Below are 7,446 nucleotides of genomic sequence, written 5' to 3'. Positions count from 1 at the left end.
TGTTGCTGTGCACAGCCTACTTTATGGCTTGGGGGGTCAGATAACACCCAGCTCATGATGGGCAGCTCCAGTCGCATGGTGACTTGGTGGTCCATTGTCAAACATTCAGTTTCCACTAAGGCCCAATAGCAGGCTAGGAGCAGTCTCTCAAAGGGAGAATAGTTGTCTGCAGATGAAGGCAGCTTTAGTTTTCTGGCTGCTGGAGAGAAGATTCTCTTCCAGGGCATACTTGAAACTATTAAACTGTTGATTCAAATCTGGAGCTTGTCAATTTTATCATTAAGTTCATTGTTTATCTTCATCACTTTATCCCAAGATGCTAGAAGTAACCAGCCAGCATCATTATTTTTCTTATTTTTCCACAAATTGTCAAATGTTTTATGTATAGAGTCACTAAATTTCTTGCTCTTCACAAGAGGTGAGTTAGGAGATTCAAATGTGTCTATTTCCATAATTGTTTCAAATAGTCTACACCACGGATTTTCAGTGCTCCCCATGCTATCTGAAGACTCTGAGTTGGAGCACCTGCTCCAAATACCAACAAGCCCATTAAAGAAATTCATCCTTTCAATTCTGTTTCTCTAGAACCACTCCTGGTACCACAGTCTGTATTAATCAGGGTTCTCCAAAGTGATGAATACATATGTATAGAGATTTATCAGCTTAGTGCACAGGATAGAGTCCGAGTAGTCCAACAACGGCTGCACCACACTGGAGGGGCTGAGAATCCGTAGTCGCTCAGTCCAGGAGGCTGGATATCTCAGTAGTCCTGATCTGGCGCTGAAGGTCTGACGAATTCCAAAAGATCAGCTAGTCTTCAGTCTACAGCAGCAAGACGAACCCATCAGCGAGAGAGAAGGCAAGCAGCAAGAAGCCAGGCGTTCTCCTCTGCCATGGCCTTTTATGTGTGCTGCCATCAGAAGGTAACACCCACATTTAGGGTGTGTCTTCCAGCTTCAGCTGATCCAATCAAGAAGATCTCTCTCATTTCAGTTAATCCCAGATCCAGTCAAGTTGACACCCAGGATTAGCCATCACATTTTGTAACCTCAGGATTTCAAATCATGCCCACTTAGAGTTGTAACAGGTACAGAACAGTCACAGCAGCTTTCGTCCTAACATTTTATGTGATTGTAGGAACTTCTCCCTCCTGTTCCTTTACCCAGCTACTTCTTTTGTATAGTATCTTATTTATAATTTTTATTTTATGTGTATGAGTATTTTCCCTGCATGTGTGTGCCTATGCCATGCAATGCCTGCAGAGGCCAGAAGAGGGCGTCAGATCCCCTAGAAGTGGAGATACAGATAGTTGTTAGTTGCCATGTGGGTGCTGGGAATTGAACCTGAGTCTTCTGCAAGAGCAGCCAGTGCCCTTAGCTGCTGAGCCACCTCTCCAGCCCCCACCCCCAGCTACTTCTTGACCCTGGGAAACACTTTCTAACCCCTCAGACTCCCTTGCACTTCAGCCTCTTACACATTCCTGCTCTTCTTCTTCTTCTTCTTCCATAGCACTTACTCAATGAAATGACCATTTATGCAAATAATGTCTGGCCAAGCAGACCAAAGGGGCAAAGACAAGATTCTGACTAGTTGGTCACTGTGCCCACAGCATCTACTGCAGTGCCCGGTGCCCAAGATGATGCCCAGCAAACAGTGGCATAAGGAACCTCCAGCCCCAGGAGGATCCGTGTTTGCTCATCAGTTCTTAGCCCTGCCTCTGCCATCCCTCACCCCTACCCTCCCATGCCCACTGCTGTTTAACTACCCAGATGCCTCCTGCTGCTATGGACTATGAAGAGACACCTTTCAAAGGAGTGCCTGTTTTCTGAGGCTGTCAGGATGCCACTGAGGATCACAGTGGCAAAGCAAGAATTGTCCTTCATTTGTCTTCTTTGATCCGACTTCTGTCTCGACTGTCCAGCTGCTTAAAACACAGTGTTAGTGCCTTTTATATGGGCTCCAAAAATAGCCCCAATGGGCGACAAAACTGCTCCACCAGCAAGGAAATGGTTGATCTTGGGTACTGGTTGTGCCGTTGACATGTTACTGGTGAGAGGGTTTTGTCCATTTAGACCTTTTCCCCTTAAGACTCAGGGATGTGGCTGGAGGCCAAGTTGTCTTCAACCTGTCTGTCTACTCTGATCTGGAATTGATGCTGCTGCACTATCTTATGAGTCTCTGTGCTGTCTCCTGTTTTGTGCTGGTGCACAGAACTGTGCTATTATCAGTTGGTACCTGTAGTATCCTCTGCTAGCACTGGGCACAGGGTGACCGAAAGATGCCTAGAGGCACTCTGAAACACAGGCTCTTCTAGGGTATTAATTGGTTTTGTGTCATGCTATTGTGACACTTGATTTACTCCATTAAAAAAATGTTATTTATTATTTTTGTTTTATGTGTACGCGTGTATTGCCTGTATGTAGGTAAGTGCACCCGTTTCATGCAATGCCCACAGAGGTCAGAAGAGGCTGTCAGATCCCCTGGGACTGGAGTTACGGACAGTTATTAGCTGCCATGTGGGTGCTGGGATTCGAACCTGGGTCTTCTGCAAGAACAACCAGTGTTCTTAACCACTGAGCAATCTCTCCAGCCCCGATATGCTCCATTTTTTTAATGACAATTTGCTCATCCACACCCCTACATTTTATGTTCTTTTAAGAAATTTCTTGTTCATCCTCTCCCTCCCTCCCTACCTCCTCACCTCCCTATTCTACCCCTGGTACCCTGCTTAGACCTTGCACTTACTAGTTCCTTAGTATTTGTTGTCTACTTAGAGAATCAGTGGATAGGTGGTTATCAAGGGAGAAGAATTTTAGCAGTGATCCAGAGGGTCTGTGTGGAAACACAGGAGGAGAGGTGGGGAAAGGGGTGTCAAGGGTCAGATGAGACATCTCTTCTGCTCCAGTTTGTCTGGATGTTTTCCTTACCCCCCTTATTCCTGGGGATGGGAAGGAAGGAAGGAAGGAGGGACGGGAGAGAGGGAGGGGAGGGGAAGAGAGGGGAGGGGAAGTAGGAGGGAAGGGAGGGAAAGGAAGGGAATGGAAAAGGGAAGGGAGGAAGGAAGGGAGGGAGGGAGGGAGAGAGAGGGAAGGGAGGGAGGGAGGAAGGAAGGAAGGAAGGGAGGAAGGAAGGAAGGAAGGAAGGAAGGAAGGAAGGAAGGAAGGAAGGAAGGAAGGTCTGTGCCTTACAGAGCTTCTGCAAAACTTGAAACTTTCTGTTTATAGATTGTTTCCTTTCTGTTTTTGCAGAAAAAAGAAGAGAGAAATAACCAGACACAGCTGGCAGAAGTCAAAGTGAATTAAGCAGAATTGTTGACCAGGTTTTTGAAGTAGCTAACACTTCCATTCTCCCAATATCAGGTTTTTCACTTTATTCACATGAACACACATTTTTCTTTAGGCTGATTTTTTTTTAAACCACTTGTCTGAAATGGTGGCTATTTTGAGTTGAGTTGCATGTTTGCATGCAGTTGCACGGTTCTAGTAGACATAGTTTATCACCGTTATGCAATAAGTCTTTCACTTCTTCAGAGATACGAAGTCTATTTTTACAGTTCCCACTCTCTGTGCTGAATGTAAAAGGCCCAGAAGGAGCGTGTTAAGAAAGTCAGGATTATGTACCAGGCACGTTCCCACAGGGCTTCACGGTGTACTTCCTTCTCCGTGGTTCTGCACGTGGCGTGGGTGGTAGAAGCATCTTTAGCTTATATTTGATCTGAACGTGATCTTTGCTTCCTTAACCAAAAGGATGCTAAGAAGGGCACAGTTGAAGGTTTGATGATTCGAATTCCTATATACTAGAAAAAATTAATCTCTTCCTCCTTTTTTTTTCTTTACTTTTTTCCTGAAGGTTAAAACTAAGCTCTTTTTCCTCTGCTGGGTGTAGTGGTCTTCCTCAATGGGATACTGTGTGTGTGTGTGTGTGTGTGTGTGTGTGTGTATGTGTACATGAATGCATGGTTCATGGGGGGTGTGCGTACATGTATGCATGTGGAGGCATTGGGTGTTTTCCTCAGTCACTCTCTACCTTATTTTTTGAGGCAGGCTCTCTCAGTGAACCTGGAGTTTCATCAGCTTAGCTGGATTGACTGGTCAGCAAGTCCTAGGAATGGTCACGTCTCTGCCTCCCCAGCCCTGGGATTACAGGTGCAGACTGCCACACTCAGCTTTCTACATGGGTGCCGGAGATCAAAACTCGGGTCCTCATGCTTTTACAAAGAGCACCTGCTCAGTTGAGCTGTCTCCCTACCCCTCAATAATGATGCTTTTGATGACCGATTCAGAAGTTGAGACTACTTCTGAAAAATGGGCAAGAAAACAAAGTTTTGACAAATGTATTTATTTTTTACAGAAAAATTCATTTTTAATACAATTGGCATTAAGATGTTTGCACATGTGTTTCTAATCCCTATATATCTGATTATTACTAGTCATAGTTGGTTGCACTTGGATCCTTGGCACCTGTGTATGTCTATAAAGTCATTGGGTAGATTTCAATGGTAATGTTTATCACCTCTACTAATTAACAAGGTATGAGTGTTATGCCTGCATGTAGGTAAGTGCACCCATGTCGTACAATGCTTGTGGAGGACAGAAGAGGCTGTCAGATACCCTGGAACTTGAGTTACAGACAGTTGTTAGCTGCCATGTGGGTGCTGGGATTCGTACCTGGGTCTTCTGCAAGAACAGTCAGTGTTCTTAACCACTGAGCCATCTCTCCAGACTGACAAGTGTATTTAAATTACTGTGTTGCATTCCTCTTGAGAAGCCTAAGACCTGAAATTAAAACAATGATGCCTGGATCCTACATGGCCTGTGACATCCTTCTGAGTAACTGGGGTGCTTAAACCTTAATCTATGCCTTATGGTTTTACAGCCGAAAAAAATAACGCTCGATTTCAAAGTAGGCAGTGATCTGATAAAAACTCTCTAGCACAATATTGTTCTTGTCTTGTTGGGACTGTATATTGGGGCTTCCAGTATATATATATTTGAAGGAGGGGGGAAACTTTGACCTTGACCCCTCAAGGAGATCCACAGGACCATTTCATTGCTAGAGTCCTATTCACTAAAGGGAGAAAGTTCAAGGCAAATGCAGCTTATCCTCGAAGTTTAGGCTGATGGCTCATTGTTTCAAATGTTGGGTGTGAATACAACATGTCAGCCACCAGCTAGGACATCTTCCATTTTATCTGTTTGTCCTTTATCAGTCACAGTACTCCTTTCTGTTCTTGGGCACCTCATTCAGAATGCGTGCTTCCCAGGAGTGATATAATGTATACCACGTATGGCATTTAAAATAGCCTAGTGGCTGCATTAAACACATTAATGAGAAACATGTTAAATGGAGTTTGATATTAATAATACATCCAAAAGATTACCATTTAATATGCAATTAATACAAACATATTAACCTAACTTTACATTATTCACCCTAAGTCTTGGAAACTCAGTGTGTATTTTAACCTTCCTGCACATCTCTGTTCAAGGGAACCACGTTTCAGGAGTTAACACCTGCGTGGAGAGAGCACCTCCCTGGTTGGGAGCATAGCAACAGAGCATGTCCATCAAGTGCTACTGGACAGCACATATGTAGCCCAATCCTGGGGATTTTTATTTAGAAATCTGGCTTTGTGGAGAAGGCATCACCTGCCATCTTTGCTTTTCACAGAGCCCGGGGGTAGTGTCTTTCTCGGCAGAAGAATAACAAGAAAAGCCCATTTCTGACTATTTGGACCTATTTTTCCTCAGGGCTCAGACTGTGCAAAGTTCCAGGAAAGCAAAGGCAACACAGCTACATGCTTCCCACAAGTCAGAGCTCAGCTGCTCCCAGAGCACTGGTTCTGCCTAGCACTCCCTTGGGAAACTGTCTACTGGTACAGTAGTTAATGTACCTATCAATCCTTTATGTGCCCAAACCCCAACCCTTATCTGAAAAGGATTTGCCTTGTATCCAGCTTCCAGGGTGCTCAAAAGTAGTGGTGGGCAGGAAATGTTTAGCAGTCAGCAATCTAGGAGGACGTGCCCATGTATGTAACATTTGTCTATTTCTGTGATGCAAACATGCCTACTGTGGTCAGCTGTGGTCATAGCTACTGATGTGAAGTGGGAAGAGAGCTTTGGACTTTGTTAGGAGATGGCTCCAAACAATGGGGACGCATATGTGGACTTTGCTTTTCCATTTCCAAGAACCTATAGAATATGTCCTTTGGTATCCTTCACATGCATAGAAAATATCCAAAGGTCTGGGTGTGTTGAGAAACATGTCATGATGAATATGACTGAATGTAGTAGACTCACAAGTTAACAAAATATATAAATGATAATGAACATTTCATTCTTATATTCTCCATCTCTATTCATAATTAAGACAAAGCTAATCAATATTACTGTTTAAATACAGTTGAACATGAGATCAGCTTTTATTACCACCTTTTTATTCTGGTCAGATGATAACTGTACCACCGTTCCATGAGAAGAGACATCCAATACACAAATAGCTTGAAAATGTACCTGGAATTTCTTGTTGATTTATGCTTCTGAAAAAAAAAAGAGCACACCTATATGCTCTTTGAAGCTGTAATACAAAGTCTGCACACAACCTTAAAAGCAAAACCGTGTGTGATTTTAAGTTATGGGATCTGTAGAGCCCAAGCGATGGGATCATGGGTAAACTTGTCTAACTACATTCAGGGTCATACTTATTAAGCATTGGCTACCAGTTGACCTGGCAAGATACATCCACTGGTTCAATAATGGAAAGTCTGGGATAATAGAAAGTCAGGGATAACCAACAGCTTCTGAATGGATTTGAGGTCTGCTCCACAAGATGGAATTCACATCTGGTACTGTTAAACCTGGTCAAAAGCTTATGTCTAGGCAGGTCATAGACCCTAATAGGGAAGTAACTGCTGTTGTTTTGCCAAATGAACATGGTACGTCCATTAAATTGCGTTTTAAATAACTATGTCTATGCCCATAGATTAGTGCCACTGTCAGCTTTGGTCAGAGAAGCTTCTTTAGACAGTGGGCAGGGATAACTGCAGTGACTTATAATTGGTCTAAGTGATGAGAATAAGTGGCTGTTGAATGCTCAACTGTAAGTGAGACATTGGTACCACCCTCTCCAAGGCTCAGGAAAGAAAGGGTAGAAGAATGTAAGAGTGAGAGGAATTGGTGCTTGGGAAGGGGACAGTGTGGAATGCTGACTTCCAGGAAAGACATGGGCATTGCATTCTCGAATAAGACTGGGCCCATCAGCACTTCATCATGGAGGCTGGAAGGGCTCATGAGATCCCAATCCTCTGTTTGTAAACAGTTAATGGCTACTGGTGGAGGGAGAGACATTTTCTCCAGTGGTGTAGCCCCTGGTAAGGTGCCCATGCTCCTATAAGCAACCCTAATGAAACTCAGTGGGTCATAAAAAAAAAGAGCAAGTGAGTGAATG

The sequence above is a fragment of the Nannospalax galili genome, unplaced genomic scaffold (assembly GCF_000622305.1).
Source record: "Nannospalax galili isolate Female #2095 unplaced genomic scaffold, S.galili_v1.0 scaffold500, whole genome shotgun sequence".
NCBI classification, from domain to species: Eukaryota; Metazoa; Chordata; class Mammalia; order Rodentia; family Spalacidae; genus Nannospalax; species Nannospalax galili.
Note: the sequence above shows the minus strand (reverse complement) of the source record.